The 20,468-nt window shown below is 42.8% G+C and overlaps 1 protein-coding gene across 2 annotated transcripts in view; it reads right to left on the bottom strand.

Moving 5' to 3' along the window:
• The window catches only part of PRIM2 (DNA primase subunit 2), a 470,633-nt gene that overhangs the window by 32,019 nt on the left and 418,146 nt on the right, over window positions 1–20,468 (bottom strand). The gene's annotated exons all lie outside the window — the stretch shown is intronic.

Raw genomic sequence — 20,468 nt, 5'->3', positions numbered from 1 at the left:
CTATTCCAATTTTAGCTTTCATGCAGAGGGCAGGTTTTCCTTAAGGAATAATTTAATACTTTTTTCCATTTATTGTTCTTTGTGGGGGGTTACTGAGAGGACAGTCACAAGGAAAGCGAGAGCAACCCAAGAAAAAGCGGAGGAGGCAAGCACATGTCCCGTATGAGCAGGAAGCAGTGGGGGAGGAGGAGCAGGATTGGGAGATGAGTTCCAATCAGGGTAATGATGAACAGCTGGGGGAGCCTGAGTGGGAGGAGGAGGTGATGGAATGGGATAAAGTGGAACAGTCAGGGGAGAGGGAGGAGGAAGGAACGGAGGTGTCTGCTTGGGCATTCTTGTGTAACCCTGTGAATATTAACAAGGGTTAATGATTGAAATGTGAACTTTATGCTGCAATTCAAAGAAGGAATCCTTGTGTAACCCTGTGAATATTAACAAGGGTTAATGTTGAAGGAGGAAATAGTATCATGTATTGCAAGAAAGATGAACTGTGTTGTGTGAAAATAAAAGAGGAATTCTTTTAAGATATGACTGAAGTCTTTGGTCATCCTTTGGGAAAATACTACTACTACTACTATTTAACATTTCTAAAGCGCTACTAGGGTTACGCAGCGCTGTACAATTTAACATAAAGGACAGTCCCTGCTCAAAGAGCTTACAATCTAAAGACTATTCATAAAAACCACCTTGAGGTATGACTGAATGAAAGGAGGATACGGAGGTGGTCATCAGAACGGAGAGTTGCCCGGGGCAGATGGAGCAGGAGTTGTAGTTGGAACAACCTGGCCAAGCAGGGTCAGCCGTGGCCCAGGAGTGGAAGGGTGACCGGCTGACACCCTTCTATCTTGACAAGCGCCCCAGACTCTGAAAACAAGAAGCCTGATGTTGCCACCACCATGCCTCACAGCAAGGATAGTGTTCCCTGGGAGATATGCTATGTTGGGTTTGCACCAAACGTAATATTTTGTATTCAGGCTAAAAAATTCTATTTGAGTTTTATTAGACCACAAAACATTTTGTCACAAACCTATAGCATCACCTGAATGTATACATCAAAAGGGATTTAAGGAGGACTTGCTTGAATAATGGCTTCCTTCTTCCTAGGCTATCATACAGGCCAAATTTGTGGAGTGCTTGGGATATTTTTGTCATGGAAGGCTATAGCTTTTTTTAAATTGCCATTGGTCTCCTGGTTGCTTCCCCAGTCAGTCTCCTTCTTACTCAGCGATCCGGTTTAGGAAACCTGACCTAGGTAGGGTCTTGGTGCTGCCATATAACTTCCACTTCTTTTCATAATCACCCTGATTGTTCTCTGAGGGATATTCAATTATTTTGTCATTTTTTATACCTACCCCAACTTTGTTCTTCTAAGCATCTTTCACCTGCATTTTCAACTTGACAAGGTACACTAATTGGAATTGCAGATTTTTTTTCTTGCAACATCTTTTTAAAGTCCATGTATTCCGTTTGCTTTTTAGAAGTCCCTGCTGCCTTTAAACATGCTGTGGTCACACCTCTCCTTAAGAAGCCTTCACTCGACCCTACTTGTCCCTCTAATTACCGACCCATCTCCCTCCTTCCTTTTCTCTCCAAATTACTTGAGCGTGCTGTTCACCGCCGCTGCCTTGATTTTCTCTCCTCACATGCTATTCTTGACCCACTACAATCTGGTTTTCGCCCCTCTCCACTCAACCGAAACTGCGCTTACTAAAGTCTCCAATGACCTATTACTGGCTAAATCCAGAGGTCAATATTCCATCCTCATTCTTCTTGATCTTTCCGCTGATTTTGACACTGTCGATCACAGCATACTTCTCGATACCCTGTCCTCACTTGGATTCCAGGGCTCTGTCCTTTCCTGGTTCTCTTCCTACCTCTCCCTCCGCACCTTTAGTGTTCACTCTGGTGGATCCTCTTCTACTTCTATCCCTCTGCCTGTCGGCGTACCTCAGGGTTCTGTTCTTGGTCCCCTCCTCTTTTCTACCTACTCTTCTTCCCTTGGTTCATTAATCTCATCACATGGCTTTTCCTACCATCTCTATGCTGATGACTCCCAAATCTACCTTTCTACCCCTGATATCTCACCTTGCATACAAACCAAAGTTTCAGCGTGCTTGTCTGACATTGCTGTCTGGATGTCTCAACGCCACCTGAAATGAAATATGACCAAAACCGAGCTTCTCATTTTCCCCCCCAAACCCACCTCCCCGATCCCCCCGTTTTCTATTTCTGTTGATGGCTCTCTCATTCTCCCTGTCTCCTCAGCTCGAAACCTTGGGGTCATCTTTGACTCTTCTCTCTCCTTCTCTGCTCATATCCAGCAGATTGCCAAGACCTATCGTTTCTTTCTTTACAACATCTGTAAAATCCGCCCCTTTCTTTCCGAGCACTCTACCAAAACCCTCATCCACACCCTTGTCACCTCTCGTTTAGACTACTGCAATCTGCTTCTTGCTGGCCTCCCACTTAGTCACCTCTCCCCTCTCCAGTCGGTTCAAAACTCTGCTGCCCGTCTCATCTTCCGCCAGGGTCGCTTTACTCATACTACCCCTCTCCTCAAGACCCTTCACTGGCTCCCTATCCGTTTTCGCATCCTGTTCAAACTTCTTCTACTAACCTATAAATGTACTCAGTCTGCTGCTCCCCAGTATCTCTCCACACTCGTCCTTCCCTACACCCCTTCCTGTGTACTCCGCTCCATAGATAAATCCTTCTTATCTGTTCCCTTCTCCACTACTGCCAACTCCAGACTTTGCGCCTTCTGTCTCGCTGCACCCTACGCCTGGAATAAACTTCCTGAGCCCCTACGTCTTGCCCCATCCTTGGCCACCTTTAAACCTAGACTGAAAGCCCACCTCTTTAACATTGCTTTTGACTCGTAACCACTCGTCTCCACCTACCCTCCTCTCTTCCTTCCCGTTCACATTAATTGATTTGATTTGCTTACTTTATTTATTTTTTTGTCTATTAGATTGTAAGCTCTTTGAGCACGGACTGTCTTTCTTCTATGTTTGTGCAGCGCTGCGTACGCCTTGTAGCGCTATAGAAATGCTAAATAGTAGTAGTAGTAGTAGAAGTCTCCCAGTTGTAGTTGGGAAAGATATAATTTATGTTATCCTTTCATTTCAAATGTCCCAACAACAGGGTCTTCCAGAGCACCAACTCCTTGGTCTTAGATTGTAAGCTCTTTGAGCAGGGACTGTCTCTCTTTGTTAAATTGTACAGCGCTGCGTAACCCTAGTAGCGCTCTAGAAATGTTAACTAGTAGTAGTAGTAGTCTTAAAATATTTAAACTTTATCAAAATCAGCCTGGGGCATTCATTATTAGCCCCCCCCCCCGCCCCCGAGACCAATGACCTCAGAGCAGATTAAAATTACATCTGTTCCTTGCAACAAAACTCTCAAAAGTTGTCTCACATTAGCAACCACAACGGCACCCTCCATAATGCTCAGGTTCTCTCAAAATCAGCAAATCGCATGATGTGAACAACTAAAGGCTGAGCGAAAATAGGCTTACCGTGTACTGGATGATGCTAAGCACTAATTGCTTTAAGGTGAACTTTAATGGAATTGGTCTAGAAGGTATTCAAGCAATTTTTTTTGTCAGACAGGAAAAAGGGTCTAGGGTCTCGTCCATGTGAAACCATAAGACCTCCTAGTGGATCTCCTCTGGAAGTCAGCAGGACCTGAGACACACACTCTGGGCAAGTTCAGGGAATCTACCACTATCCTCTCAACATTCAAGCCATGACAGCTAGGGTCGGCTCCACTACCTATCACAGTTCACTGGGGATACGGACCTTCATCTCATTTATGTCCAATACTCTTCACACATAATTCTTCATCTGCTCCAAGTTCATTCTTGGTAGGAAAGTCTTCCCCTCTTAGAAATGGGTTTTTCAATATGCATTACTTCCATGGCAAAAAAACACATCATGTTTAGGACCATATTCAATCAGCCTCCCTTGATATCTTTTGTATGATGGAACTTGGCTTTCTGATTCTTAAATTGTGTATGAAGCAAACTTGGCTTTCTGATTCTTATATTGCATACCTCAATAATGTTTACCCTCCTGGCTTCAATTTTCATTTCTTCAACTGACCTTGTAAGAGGGGTGGCAGCCTTGCTTTTATCTATTTCAGTCACCTGGATATTCGCCTCCTTAATTCTCAGCTCCAACTCTTTTGAGTCACTTTCTTTTAGGATCATCCCCACTTGATATTTTTCTTTTCTACCAAACTCCCTTCATTACTTTTCCTCTCTGCAGGGTCTTTTGAGAAGGGAGAGGCTGTCCTACCCTGGTTAGGCCCCTAAAGGGCGCTGTTCCCCTAAAATGTCCAGGGAGAAGGGCTGGGTGAGTAGCTGAAGGGAGCCAGTAAGGGGAGGTATAGCTGGAGGTCGCTAGGACCGGGGAGAGTCCTGGAGGTGGAAACAGGTACAGCAGGTTATGGGCTGGGTCCTGTTTGGCCATTAAACACTTAATACCCCACCTGAGTGATGAGGGGGAGAGGAGAGCTGGCAGCAGAAGAAGAGAGCTGGTAGCTGAAGCAGGAGGTCCCCATGTGAAGTACTGGCTGAGCCCTTTGGACTGGTGGTGAACTGTGTGCAAAGCAAGGAAGCTGGCTGGGGTAAGAAGGCCCTAGAGTGCCAGGTATAAGAACTGTGTGTTACAAGGACGGACTGGGTGTCCGGGTTACAAGGAAGGACTGGGGTGTTCATGTTACAAGGAAGGACTGAGTGTCCAGGTGCTTAAGCTGGAAGATTGAACTGACTAGGAAGAAATGTTTAAGCTGGAAGGACTGTTTAAGCTTGTAAAAGTGTTCTAAGCTGGAAGAAGTGTGGCCCAGGAGGGGGAATAAAAGATTTGTAAGAGAATATCCTGTTGGTGAGACCTGACTGTGTTTGCCTTTGAGAAGCAGGTCACCCTGAGCAGAAAGGGGTAGTAGAATAATTTGCATAAAATCTGCATACTGAGAACCAGCTCACCCTGAGTGGAAGAGGGACGTGGGATCCTGAGGTGGGGGCTTCATCTTCACAATAGCCTCATCTTGACAGTCTGTATAATTTTCTATCTACATAAGTCCCTTCCCCTCACATTTTTCTCCTCTTAGGTGACCATAACATATATTTTGACGAACCCACACATCCAGTCAGACATGATTGTCATACCCTCCTTTCTGATCTTGATCTAACCCAGCATATTTCTTTTCCTACCCACAATGTATCTGACAGCTCTGTCTATACCAACACCCCTTGCATTTAGGTGTTATGCAAACTATGCACCCTTACAGAATTGCACTTATTAATTTTGCTGCTTTCCTGCAAAAGTGTTGCTATTCTGTACAATTATGCACAAAAGTTGCGTGTAAATGCAGGCACACAGTTACGGAATCACCATTAAAATGCTTTGGGAGTACTCAATGATAGATTCTAAGTAGGCTGCAATGTGTAAAATGTATCACTGGTAGCACTATGTATTTTAAATTCAACTGCTTTAAGCACTTATCAATGCTAAACCATATACACACTTATAGGAACAGTTCAATTACACTATATTTAAAGACTCAAGAGGCATTATCCCACAGCTTAATTTTAACTTGACCAGACATGAGGAAAAACACTTCAACACACATTGCAATATCCTACAAAATGTTCTGAAATCTTGTCTGATGTTGTGACAAAATAATTATCATAATTTAGCACATGTATCATTCAACTCTGTTTTATGAAAAATCTAATTAATCCTTATTAATCTATATTAACATAATTGGAAAATATCTTTTGTAAGACTTCTTTCATTTTTAACCTGCTTATTATTTATAAATACAACAGAATGTCAAGTAAAGAACACATTACAGAAAACATAAAATCCAATCAATTTTATAAAACAATATCTCTATGTTTTTATGTCCCATTTCCAGAACACTCAAGCCACAGAAAACCATAATTACAGTAAAGCAGCAATAATCATAAAAACATAAGTGCCAAGCTCAGTCAGATCAATGGTTCACCGAGCCTAGAATCCTTTCTCTGACAATGTCCCTTCTGAGTCCATAGCTACATGTTCTCTATCAGAAGTAAGGGATGGCAATTCCCAAGCATACAGTGCCAATGAAGCTGACAGGAAAGTACAAAGCAGTCTGGGCTCAGTGCAATACTCCTCATAGTTGCTGCCACTTTAAGCTACTTAACTCATAGTAAAGCTTAGGTCCCAGCATAGTGCAGGTTTTACACACATAGGGAGACTTCTACTATAATGGTTCCAGCACTCTCTCCTGCGCTTGTATTTCGGGAGACCCAATGATTTCTGATTTTGAAGTAGGTTTCAGATCCCCCTCTTTTTGGTTTCAGTTTCTTTACTGAATATAAGATATTAGCTTCTAAGATATTTATTTGTATTTATTTATTGCATTTGTATCCACATTTTCCCACCTATTTGCGGGCTCAGTGTGGCTTACAATACATCTTAACATTTAGTTGAATGTATTCTTTCCTCTATGCACACAATATTTCCAGTGCCACTGGCTGCCACACAGCCCCAAGGTGTAATAGATCCAGCCCCATGCTTAACAGTTTGTAAAGTGTTCTTTCCTTCAAATGCTTCATATTTTCTTCTCCAAATGTATTTTATCTATGTTTAGATGTCAGATTTGAGATGCTGTCTTAAATCAACACCTTAAGGTAGGTACAATAAAAACTTAACAAGCAATCTTCAGTTAACTAAGAGGGTCTTTTACTACTACTACTACTTATCATTTCTATAGTGCCAGTAGATATATGCAGCGCTGTACACTGGACATGAAGAGACAGTCCCTGCTCGACAGCGCTTACAATCTAATTTGGACAGACAAACAGGGCACATAAGGGATAAGGGAATTACTAAGGTGGGAATGATAAAACATGGGTACTGAACAAGTGAGTAAGGGTTAGGAGTTAAAAGCAGCATCAAAAAGGTGGTCTTTTAGCCTAGATTTGAAGACGGCCAGAGATGGAGCTTGACATACTGACCTAGGATGTCTATTCAAGGTATAAGGTGCAGCAAGATACAAGGAATGGAGTCTGGAGTTAGAAGTGGAGGAGCAGGGTGCAGATAAGAGAGATTTACCCAGTGAACGGAGTTCCCGGAGAGCAGCGTAGGGCGAGATAAGAGTGGAGAGGTCCTGAGGAGCTGCAGAGTGAATGCACTTGTAAGTCAATAAGAGGAATTTGAACTGTATATGGAAACGGACAGGGAGCCAATGAAGTGACTTGAGGAGAGGGCTAATTTGAACATAGCGACACTGGCGGGATCTAAGTTGTGCAGCAGAATTTTGAACAGATTGAAGGGGAAAGAGATGGCTTAATGGGAGACCTGTAAGAAGCAAGTTGCAATAGTCTAAGCGAGAGGTGATAAGAGTGTGGACAAGGGTTCTGGTAGTGTGCTCAGAAAGGAAAGGACAAATTTTGGTGACATTATAGAGAAAGAACCAACAGGTTTTAGCAATCTGTTGAATATGTGTAGAGAAGGAGAGAAAGGAGTCAAAGATGACCCCAAGGCTACGAGCTGATGAGACAGGGAGGATGAGAGTGTTATCCACAGATATAAAGAATGAGGGAAGAGGAGAGGTTGGTTTAGGGGGAAAGATACAGGGCCGGTGCTAGGGTTTCTGGTGCCCTCCTGCAGCCTATCAGTCGGCGCCCCCTACCCATCTAGGGGCGGGGTCACTATGGCTCTGCCCCTACAGTAGCCACACCCCTTTCACCAGCCATTGTGCATTTAAACAGGCATCAGTCAAAATATTACACCAGTATAGGAGAAGAAAAATAACTTTTTCTTTTTCATTATAATTTCTGTAAGCAGTTACAGCTCCAGTATACCCAAAATGACACAAACCAAATTAGCATACAGACCAGAAATTAGGAGAACAGTCTTGCCAATCATGAAACAATATATTATCAAACTCTCAGAACCTAACAAACAGATCCCTATTCAGACACTTGGCCTTGCAATCACACATGAAGAACAGAGATAGCCTCTCTTCAAATTCTTCAAAAATTAACCTGAAATCCTAAGAAGCTAGACTCTGCATGCAGCACAATACCAGAAAAACAGAAAGAAACATTGCTATACATTGCAAAATAAGACAGCAGATGTAAATTCTCAAATTAAACATATTCCAAACACTAAAATTATTGTGTTTTGCAGATCTCACTAGTTTTTTTAGCACATCTATCAGAGATTTTTCTTGGCTTTTCACAGTTCGATATGACTTCCATAGTTAATAATGTTTCTGACTGTTGGAAGAGCTACTTGGGGGGGCCTCACAGGACACTCAAAATAATGGTCTAGCGAAGGACAAAGATCCTGAAGCTCCTCATCCCCAGATTTTTTCTTATGGTGTGAAGGCACAAAAGTAAAGCCAAGACCAACAGGGGGTGCTTGTGAGCTCATCAGAAATGACAGCATAGAAACTTAGCTCCCACAAACTATCTGAAGAATCAAGTCAATCATCTAAATTCAAACCTACAACCACTTACTTTTTAGTGATTAAGATATTCCTTCATCATGTCAACTGGAAAAAACTTCACCTACTTAAGCACACAGTTATGGAACGCGCTGCCGCGCAACTTAAAAATGACCTACGAACTAACGAACTTCCGCAAACTACTGAAGACACATCTCTTCAGCAAGGCTTACCACAAAGATCAACCAATGTGAATACACATAAATCCTCCACACGTAGTTAGAAATGTCTTATAATATCTGCTTGTCATACTACTATCATGTCTTATTATTATCAAGTTACCAAAACTTTTCTGTAACACTAAATGCCTGTTTTTCTATATTTCCACTATCCATGATGTATTGTAAGCCACATTGAGCCTGCAAAGAGGTGGGAAAATGTGGGATACAAATGCAATAAATAAAATAAAAATAAATAAGCGTCACAAATCAGAACCAAATTCTCGTCTAAAATCTTCTTTTGCCTATGTGGACGAGAATCCCATTCAAGAGGTACTTGAAGAATTAAAAGCTTTAAAAGATCTTATGTGCAAGACTAAAGAAGATACTGTGGGATAAAAGAGGAATTAGCAGCATTAACAGCGGAGGTATCCCAATTTAAAACACATATTGACACGTTGTAAACTAAATTGTTTGTCTCCAAGGAGAATATAAAAGGCCTACAATGCCAAATGAAGTGTGTGGCACACTTAGAAAGAGTTTTAGAAGACGCAAACAATCGAGCACGCAGAAACAACTTCAGGATCCTTGGTCTGCCTGAAGGTAGAGAAAGACAAGACATACAGATTTCTGGAATCTCTCATACCTTCTTTACCAGATCATTTGCTGAAGCTATCATCATTGTCCTGCTGGAAGACTGGCAAAACCCCACAAGATATAAAAAAACATTATAGACCAGTGTCTTTGATCAATTTTGATGCAAAAATATGTGCAACGATCTTAGCATCACATTTACAATTGGTATTACCCAAAATCATAGAAAAGGATCAATGTGGATTTATGAATGGATATTTTTCTAATAACACAAGATTATTCTCCAATATTTTATCATTATTACCTCACACCCCACAATCACTAGTAGCTATAAGTCTAGATGTTGAAAAAGCTTTTGACTGCTTTAAATGGTCTGCAACCAGACTTACCCCGTTTATTATGTTATTTATTTTATTTATTTATTACATTTGTATCCCACATTTTCCCACCTATTTGCGGGCTCAGTGTGGCTTACAATACATTGTGAATGATGGAAATACAATGTGTTACAGTACAATTATGGGTTACATTATGAGGAGTTATGGGAAGACAAAGTCAAGTCAAAACAACATTTAGAGCGTATAAACAGTGGAATGTTACAATGGGGAAAGGATAGGGCGATAGAACAATAGCACGACAACCTTAGGGTATAGCAATTTTATAAGTGGGTGGAATATTAATTGTGGTGAAGATACGAGTAGGAGAATTCAGAAGAGAGTGTGTTGGTGCATTTCTGTTAGTGTGTGTGGACTTCATGTTTTGATCCTTGCAGTAAATTTTCTCGAAGAGATAAGTCTTTAATCGTTTGCGGAAGTTCGTTAGTTCGTAGATCGTTTTCAGGTTACGTGGTAGTGTATTCCAGAGTTGCGTGCTCATATAAGAGAAGGTTGACGCGTGCAGTACTTTGTATTTTATGCCTTTGCAGTTAGGGAAGTGGAGATTGAGGAAAGTTCGGGATGATTTTTTAGCGTTTCTGGGTGGCAGGTCTATTAAGTCAGACATGTATGCAGGGGCTTCACCGTGGATGATTTTGTGGACTAAGGTGCATACTTTAAAGGTGATACGTTCCTTGAGTGGGAGCCAGTGCAGTTTCTCACGTAAGGGTTTTGCACTTTCGTATTTTGGTTTTCCGAAGATGAGTCTGGCTGCTGTATTCTGAGCTGTTTGAAGTTTCCTCAGTATTTGTTCTTTGCAACCCCTGTATAGTGAGTTACAGTAGTCTAGATGACTGAGTATGAGTGATTGCACTAGGTTGCGGAAGACAGATCTTGGAAAGAATGGTCTTATTCTTTTCAGTTTCCACATGGAGTAGAACATCTTTTTGGTTGTGTTGTTTGCGTGAGTCTCAAGTGTTAGGTGGCGGTCGATAGTGACTCCAAGGATTTTTAACGTTTTTTCGTGTTGCACAGCAACGCCGACACAGCCTATTCAAAGTGAATGGGCTGTGTCGTCGCTAACGCAGCTTAGTATACAGGGGGGTTAAATACTTAGGAGTCTTTTTTGGTCCCACCACTGATGAAACAATTCATTACAACAATGAAAACATTCTACAAAGGAACTTACCTAAAAATGGTTACCTTTGAATCTGACATGTTGGGGCCTCCTGGTCACTATTAAAATGATGATAATGCCTAAAATAAACTATGTTCTCAATATGCTTCCCTTCCTATTATGACCAGGCACATATCAAACCATAGAACAAACAGCCTTATATTGGAATCAGGGGGCTTAAATGTCCTAAGGACAAAAGTGGTGTAAACTTCCCAAGTTTTTACAACTATCACATCTTATTTTTAATATAGCAAGGCTCATTACAGCTGACTGTTCTAATGTACCTGCTTGGCTGCAACTTGAACAAGCACTTTAAGATCCTGTTCTCTTAAACTTGTTCCAAGCCATGATTCTTCACAGTAACACTGCAATTTCAACTAATACAGACTTTAAGGAAACCAACAATTTATCCAAGATCAAATGGACACAATCTCAGACAACACTGCCAATCTGGAACAATAAAATAATTAAAATACAAGGCACCACTGTATCTTGGAAACTATGGCAAGAGAAAGGTGTTTGGTCTTTAGCTTGTCTAGTAGAGAATATACGCTGGCTGGAGTTTTCGGACATTAAAAGGGTATATAACATACTATCTAACCAATATTTCAATTGGTTACAACTTCACCATTGCCTAAAATCTGCCTTTCCAGACTTACACCACTATCCAGCTTATTTCTGAAAGAGAAAGACGCCCATATTTCGACCCAAATCTGGAGATGGGTGCCTTTCTCTCATGGGCGCCCAAATCGGTATAATCGAAAGCCGATTTTGGGCACCTCCAACTGCAGTCTGTCGTGGGAACGAACAAAGTTGACGGGGGCGTGTCGGAGGGGTGGTGAAGGCGGGACTGGGGCGTGTTTATCGGCCGAGGAGAGATGGGCGCCCTCGGCCGATAATAGAAAAAAGAAGGGTGGCAGTAGCAAGAATTTGGGCCGCTTTTTTTGGACTCTTTTTTTCACGAACAAGTCCCCAAAAAGTGCCCCAACTGCTCAGATGACCACCGGAGGGAATCGGAGATGACCTCCCCTGACTCCCCCAGTGGCCACTAACCCCATCCCACAAAAAAAAAAGAACTTTAAAAAACTTTTTTTTGCCAGCCTCAAATGTCATACCCAGCTCCATCACAGCAGTATGCAGGTCCCTGGAGCAGTTGTTAGTGGGTGCAGTGGACATCAGGCAGGTGGACCCAGGCCCATCCCCCCCTACCTGTTACACTTGTGCTGGTAAATGGGAGCCCTCCAAACCGCCCCCAAAACCCACTGTACCCACATCTAGGTACTCCCCTTCACCCATAAGTGCTATGGTAATGGTGTAGAGTTGTGGGCAGTGGGTTTTGGGGGGGATTTGGGGGGGGTCAGCACCCAAGGTAAGGGAGCTATGGACTTGGGAGGTATTTTAATTTTTTTTTTAACTTTTTACAAGTGCCCCCTAGGGTGCCCGGTTGGTGTCCTGGCATGTGAGGGGGACCAGTGCATTACGAATCCTGGCCCCTCCCATGACCAAACGACTTGGCGTTTTTTGTTTTTGAGCTGGGCGGCTTCGGTTTCCATTACCGCTGAAAACAGATACCGCCCAGCTGAAATCCACCCAAATCCGATGCATTTGCACAGCACCACCTTGGAGATAGTCGCCCATGGAGATGGGCGTCCGCGTTCGATTATCCCCCTCTATGTATTCCATTCCTGATATAATGAAGCTATGAAAATAATTTCTCTTCAGATACACATATTGGTTCCAAATAGTATAAATACATTCAAATGGAGAAATTTGGGAGATCCACAGGCACTGAAGTTTGTTTTTAAAATTTTCAGCACTTGATATACTGCAAGTAATCTCAGAGGCGACTATGTGGTTTACAATTTCTATTACAGGTACTTTTGCACACTTTTGCACAATCTATGTTATATATTGTATCTGGGGCAATGGTGGGCTAAGTGACTTGCCCAGAGTCACATGGAGCTAGAGAAGGAATTGAACTTGGTTCCCCCCAGGATCTCAACCCACTGCCAACCGTCAGGCAGCAGGAGAAATCGAGCTCGGTTCCACAGGTCTGCAATCCACTGCACTAACCATTAAGCCACTCCTCCAGTCTAAGTAATGAAGTAATGTGGAACAATGATTTGGGATTTTCCTATCTTCCAGAAATTTGGTTAGGGTGGTGGCCTTTGGTCCTGGGGAACTGAGGAACTGAGTTCAATTCCCACCTCAGGCACAGGCAGCTCCTTGTGACTCTGGGCAAGTCACTTAACCCTCCATTGCCCCATGTAAGCCGCATTGAGCCTGCCATGAGTGGGAAAGTGCGGGGTACAAATGTAACAAAAAAAAAATTGGGGATTTTATCTGGATAGACACATTTAAGTCTGTATGCTCGATCTGTATCTGGATAAACACATTTAAGTCTGTACACTTGACTGCCATACTGCAATCTGTATATTTTGTATTGCACAACTCATTATGGACTCCTTACAAACAAGCGAAAATTAGTACACCTAACTCATACGATATTCTCTTGTGTCTACTTAAAGTGTTATTGGGATAAAGTATGGAGTACTACATGTACAATTATTGATATCGAAGAATCATTAAGTCTTAAAATCATTATAGATGGGCACTTTGAATTAAGAAACTCCATCATTGAACATAAAGCTATTTACTTGGTTAATAAAAACATTTTACATTCTTGGAAAAATCTGTCTAAAGTGGAATTCAATACATGGTGGAACACCATTTGCTTAACTGCCAAAAATGAAAAAAATGTTGCTGCTGAAAGAAATAAAACTGTTTGGCTCTTTTTGCAAAACCTGGTCACCACAGCAGGACTATTGTAGCTCCAATCCATAATATTTCTATTTTATTATACAATTCACTAGTTATAATTACTGTATGTTTACTGGAATGAATACCACTAACCTAATCCTAGCAATCTACACCTTATCTCTGATCCATCTAACATTAACCACCCCACTCGTAGAGAACAACTTCATACCCATACTACATAAATCACCAGAGACCAATCAGATACATCACACCTCATCAAACCGAAAACAACCAAAACAAAGGAAAAACACTAATATGTGTACAACATTAACAGAAGGGTAAGAAAGGCCATAACAAACTCACACCATCAAAGAAAAGACAATTAACAAAAATCCACATAACATCAAACATAGAAGATCAATACCAAAAAATTCAAGTGGGTTACATCAACGCCAGATCCGTAGTAAACAAAACTACTACTACTACTACTATTTAGCATTTCTATAGCGCTACAAGGCATACGCAGCGCTGCACAAACATAGAAGAAAGACAGTCCCTGCTCAAAGAGCTTACAATCTAATAGACAAAAAATAAATAAAGTAAGCAAATCAAATCAATTAATGTGAACGGGAAGGAAGAGAGGAGGGTAGGTGGAAGCGAGTGGTTACAAGTGGTTACGAGTCAAAAGCAATGTTAAAGAGGTGGGCTTTCAGTCTAGATTTAAAGGTGGCCAAGGATGGGGCAAGACGTAGGGGCTCAGGAAGTTTATTCCAGGCGTAGGGTGCAGCGAGACAGAAGGCGCGAAGTCTGGAGTTGGCAGTAGTGGAGAAGGGAACAGATAAGAAGGATTTATCCATGGAGCGGAGTGCACGGGAAGGGGTGTAGGGAAGGACGAGTGTGGAGAGATACTGGGGAGCAGCAGAGTGAATACATTTATAGGTTAGTAGAAGAAGTTTGAACAGGATGCGAAAACGGATAGGGAGCCAGTGAAGGGTCTTGAGGAGAGGGGTAGTATGAGTAAAGGGACCCTGGCGGAAGATGAGACGGGCAGCAGAGTTTTGAACCGACTGAAGAGGGGAGAGGTGACTAAGTGGGAGGCCAGCAAGAAGCAGATTGCAGTAGTCTAAACGAGAGGTGACAAGGATCATGTCAGACAATCTTGATCTACTTTTCATTACTGAAACTTGGATCCATGATCAAAACGATCCCATAATCGTAGACCTATGCCTCCCAGGATACAAAATCACTCATTGGACTAGAAAAGAAAAAAAGAGGAGGAGGCATAGCACTAATTCACCGATCCCACTTCACCACCGAAACCACTGCCGAGTCCATAAAATCTGAACTTGAAATCACCTCAATTAGAATCCACAACAAAACCCTGGTTGACCACCTGAACTGTGTCTTGTTTTACAGACCACCAGGTAACTGGAATGAAAGCCAGTCAAACTTCATGGGCTTCATTTCTAACACTTGCATAACCAACTCCAATACACTAGTATTAGGAGATATTAATCTTCACCTAGAAGACCCAAACTCTACCAATGCACTTGAATGTAGGGAATTCCTCCACCTATGGGATCTCAAATGGCTGCATACACAAGCAACCCACGTCAAAGGACACACACTTGACCTCATCTCATACAAACTATCCACAGACCAGAACCTAATAATAAAAGATATCACATGGACAGAAACACCATGGACCGACCATTACAAATTAAACCTGTCTCTAAAATGGCGGAAGAAGGGTTCCCACCGTATATAAGAACACACAACATACAGCAAAAGAGGTCAAATTGACCCGAAAATATTATAGCAACAGATATACAATAAAGAATGGACAGCACAAACGGACTCCATACACTACCTCTCAGAATAGGATAAAAGATGCAGTAGCATACTTGATGAAATAGTACCCTTACGAACAAGAACCTCACCAAGATATAACTCGATACCATGGTTCAACGAAGAACTGAAAAAATTAAAGACACAATCCAGAAAACTTGAACGAGCATGGAAAAAACCAAATGATGAACACTCACTCAACAACTGGAAACAAATATAAAAGAAAATATAAATACGCAATAAGACAGACCAAAAGGTCATACTACAAAACTAAAATAGGGCCAGACTACAAAGATGTGAAGAAACTATACAAACTCGTGAATAAACTACTTGAGACCACACTGGTCACCACAACCAACTCAGACATTCCATCGGCTAACAAACTTGCCAAACACTTCTATGACAAAATTGCAAACCTATGCAACACGTTACCTCAGGATACCACCAATATCGAACACTTCATCAATGGTTTGGACTCAACCCATGGAGAATACCCAGTGGACCGAACCTGGTCAAACTTCGCCCTCCTCACGACTGAAATAGTTACCCAGGCAATTAATAAGTTTTCCAATACTCACTGCAAACTGGACACATGCCCCAGCTACCTATTAAAATCCACCCCGACCGCTTCATAGCAGACCTCACAGCCCACTTAAACCACATGCTCCAACAAGGTCTATTCCCTAAGGAAAATGGCAACATTCTACTCACCCCAATACCAAAAGATACCAAGAAGAAAACAAACAAAATCTCAAACTACCATCCCATTGGTAGTCAAACTGATGGAAAGTACGGTAACCAAACTACTCACTGATTACATAAACAAATTCTCAATACTACATGAATCACAATCAGGATTTTGCCCCCTCCACAGCACTGAAACAGTATTAATTACCCTCCTAACCAAATTCAAGCAGGAAATAGCAACAGGAAAAAGCATATTTCTCCTCCAATTCAACGTGTCCAGTGCATTCGACATGGTAAACCACAATATAATATTAAGACTTCTGGATTAATTTGGGATTAGTGGAAAAATAACTAGTTGGATCAAGGGTTTCCTAACCACCAGAACATATCAAATGAAATCAAATACAGACATATCTTCACCATGGAAACCAGACTGCGGAGTACCTCAAGGATCACCACTATCACCGATCCTCTTCACCTTAATGATGACCCCACTAGCCAAGTCCTTAGCCAATCAAGGCTTTAACCCTTTCATCTATGCCGATGATGTTACAATCTACATCCCTTACACACACGATCTGACAGAAATCACCAACTAAATCAATCTAAGTTTGAACATCATGGACTCATGGGCAAATGCATTTCAATTAAAACTCAATATGGAAAAAACTCACTGCCTCATCCTCTCATCCCAATACAACGAGAATAAACCTACAAATATAATCACCCCAGACCACACCCTCCCTATCTCAGATAGCCTGAAAATCCTCGGCGTTACAATCGACCGAAACCTTACCCTAGAGAGTCAAGTGAACAATACAACAAAGAAAATGTTCCACTCAATGTGTAAACTGAAACGCGTGAAACCGTTCTTCCCACGAGAAACATTTCGCAACCTGATACAATCAATGGTACTAAGCCATGTAGACTACTGCAACGGCATTTATGCAGGATGCAAAGAACAACTCATAAAGAAACTACAGACCGCCCAAAACACAGCAGCCAAGCTTATATTTGGAAAAACGTGTTTCGAAAGCACCAAACCTCTCTAAGAAAAACTGCACTGGCTCCCAATTAAAGAACGTATCGCCTTCAAAATCTGCACCACGGTTCACAAAATTATCTATGGCGAAGCTCCAGGATACATGACAGATCTCATAGACCTACCAACCAGAAATACAATCGAATCAACAAGATCATACTTAAATCTTCACTACCCAAGCTACAAAGGCATCAAATACAAATCAAATTAAGCAACCAGCTTTTCCTATATTAGCACACAACTGTGGAACTTATTACCAAAAGCCGTGAAAACAACATACGGCCATCTAAACTTCAGAAAATCACTAAAACCCAACCTATTCAGAAAGGCATAACCTACTGTCACAACCTAATTGCCTGAACCCTGCTACACAAGTAACTAAAATCAGTAATGGACATAACACAACTCTTCCTCTCTATGACTTCCAAATGTGTCTGTAACACATGAACCTTATTCTACCATAATACCACTTTGTATTAGTTCTCTACCATCTTGGCGAATGCTGACGGTACTATGTAAGCCACATTGAGCCTGCAAATAGGTGGGAAAATGTGGGCTACAAATGCAACAAATAAATAAATAAATTGATACATCTGTGAAAGTTTTCATATCCTTATTGTTATACTATTACTTGGTTTCCAGCATGTTGCTGGACTGATGAATTTTTTCATTGTCCAGACAGTGAAGGAGCCCAGGAATAGATCACAGTGCACAGAAGAAGGAAAGCCGTACTTGTTTCCCTTTGATTATTCTTTATCATTCACCTCTGTCGCATGGGCACCTCTCCTGGCTCCTACAATTATTCGGAAGCCCAGTAGCAGTGAGGATACTTTGTCAGGTGATGATGCAAGAGGTAACATGATACTTGCAGAAGGAGCAAGGCTGCTGTTCCAGCCTAACAGCAGGCAGTGTGGACAACATTTCCAGCAAGGTTCCTAGGTTTCATACTGGTTCTGGCTGTTAGAGGACAGAGAGGTAACTGCTTCATCTGAACACGAATCTGCCATGCGCTTGGGATAGCAAAGGGCACAAGGAGAAAATCTAAGGTAATTCCAGTGGAAGAGAGCTGAAAAGCTGTTGTGCATTTAGGTCGATCCTTGTCTGTTCAGATGATCTCTGTGACTGAAAACTACTACTACTACTTAACATTTCTAAAGCGCTACTAGAGTTACACAGCGCTGTACAGTTTAACAGAGAAGGACAGTCCCTGCTCAAGGAGCTTACAATCTAAAGGACAAGTGTACAGTCAGTCAAATTGGGGCAGTCTAGATTTCCTGAATAGAGGCATAAGGGTTAGGTGCCGAAGGCAACATTGAAGAGGTGGACTTTGAGCAAAGATTTGAAGGTGGGCAGGGAGGGGGCTTGGCGAATGGGCTCAGGAAGTTTATTCCAAGCATAGGGTGAGGCGAGGCATAAAGGGCGGAGCCTGGAGTTGGCGGTGGTGGAGAAGGGTACTGAGAGGAGGGCTTTGTCCTGTGAGTGGAGGTTTCGGGTGGGAACGTAAGGGGAGATGAGGGTAGAGAGGTAATGAGGGGCTGTGGACTGAGTGCATTTGCAGGTTAGAAGGAGAAGCTTGAACTGTATGCGGTACCTGATCGGAAGCCAGTGAAGTGACTTAAGGAGAGGGGTGATATGATCATATCGGTCCAGGCGGAATATAAGACGTGCAGCAGAGTTTTGCACAGATTGAAGGGGGGATAGATGGCTAAGTGGGAGACCAGTGAGGAGTAGGTTGCAGTAGTCACGGTGAGAGGTAATGAGAAAGTGGATGAGAGTTCGGGTGGTGTGCTCAGAAAGGAAGGGGCGAATCTTGCTGATGTTAAAGAGAAAGAAGTGACAGGACTTGGCTATCTGCTGGATATGCGCAGAGAAGGAGAGGGAGGAGTCGAAGATGACTCCAAGGTTGAAGCAGACGAGACTGGGAGGATGAGGGTGTTATCGACTGAGATAGAGAGTGGAGGAAGAGGAGAAGTGGGTTTTGGTGGAAAGACGATAAGCTCAGTCTTGGCCATGTTCAGTTTCAGGTGGCGGTTGCACATCCAGGCAGCAATGTCGGATAAGCAGGCCAATACTTTGGCCTGGGTTTCCGCAGTGATGTCTGGTGTGGATAGATACAGCTGGGTGTCGTTAGCATAAAGATGATATTGGAAACCATGCAATGAGATCAGCGAGCCCAGGGAAAAGGTGTAGATTGAAAAAAAGAAAGGGTCCAAGGACAGATCCCTGAGGAACTCCAACAGAGAGTGGGATGGGGGTGGAGGACGATCCCTGAGAATGTACTCTGAAGGTACGATGGGAGAGATAAGAGGAGAACCAGGAGAGAACAGAGCCCTGGAACCCAAATGAGGACAGTGTGGCAAGAAGTAACTCATGGTTGACAGTATCAAAAGCAGCGGATAGGTCGAGGAGGATGAGGATGGAGTAGTGACCTTTGGATTTGGCAAGGAACAGGTCATTACAGACTTTAGAGAGTGCCGTTTCTGTCGAGTGTAGAGGGCGAAAACTGGATTGAAGTGGATCGAGGATGGCATGAGAGGAGAGAAAATCAAGGCAGCGGCTGTGAACGGCGCTTTCAAGTATCTTGGAGAGGAAGGGTAGGAGGGAGATGGGGCAGTAGTTGGAGGGACAGGTAGAGTCAAGTGATGGTTTTTTGAGGAGTGGTGTGACTACTGCGTGCTTGAAGGTGTCAGGGACAGTTGCAGTGGAGAGAGAGAGGTTGAGGATATGACAGATGGGGGGGGGGGTGACAGTGGGAGAGATGGTGTTAAGTAAGCTGGTGGGGATGGGGTCAGAGGAACAAGTGGTGCATTTCGAGGAGGAAAGAAGGTAGGCGGTTTCCTCTTTGGTGATACCAGGAAAAGAGGAGAAGGAGGCCTGGGTTGGTTGGTTGAGGGAGTGGGATGAAGGGAGAAGAGGAGGTGGTTTGGTGGTGAACTCAAGGTTGATCTTCTGCACCTTGTCACGGAAGTAGTCAACCAGTGATTGAGGAGAGAGTGAGGGGGGGGGGGTGTGGGAGCGGAGGGCACTTTGAGGAGGGAGTTAAGGGTGGCGAAGAGACGACGGGGGTTGGAGCTGAAAGAATTAGTCAATTGGGTGTAATAGTCCTGTTTGGCAAGGAATAGGGAGGACTGGAAGGAGGAAAGCATGAATTTGTAATGAAGGAAATTGGTATGGGTGCGAGATTTCCTCCAGAGGCGTTCGGCAGATCGGGCACAGGAGCGAAGGTATCGGATACAAGGGGTCAGCCAGGGCTGGGGATTAGAACGCCTTGAGGAAAGGGGGGTGGATGGTGCGAGGGTGTCCAGAGCAGAGAGTGGTATTGT

This window comes from Microcaecilia unicolor, chromosome 3, assembly GCF_901765095.1.
Source record: "Microcaecilia unicolor chromosome 3, aMicUni1.1, whole genome shotgun sequence".
Taxonomy (NCBI): Eukaryota; Metazoa; Chordata; class Amphibia; order Gymnophiona; family Siphonopidae; genus Microcaecilia; species Microcaecilia unicolor.
This window is presented reverse-complemented; position numbering and strand designations above follow the sequence as displayed.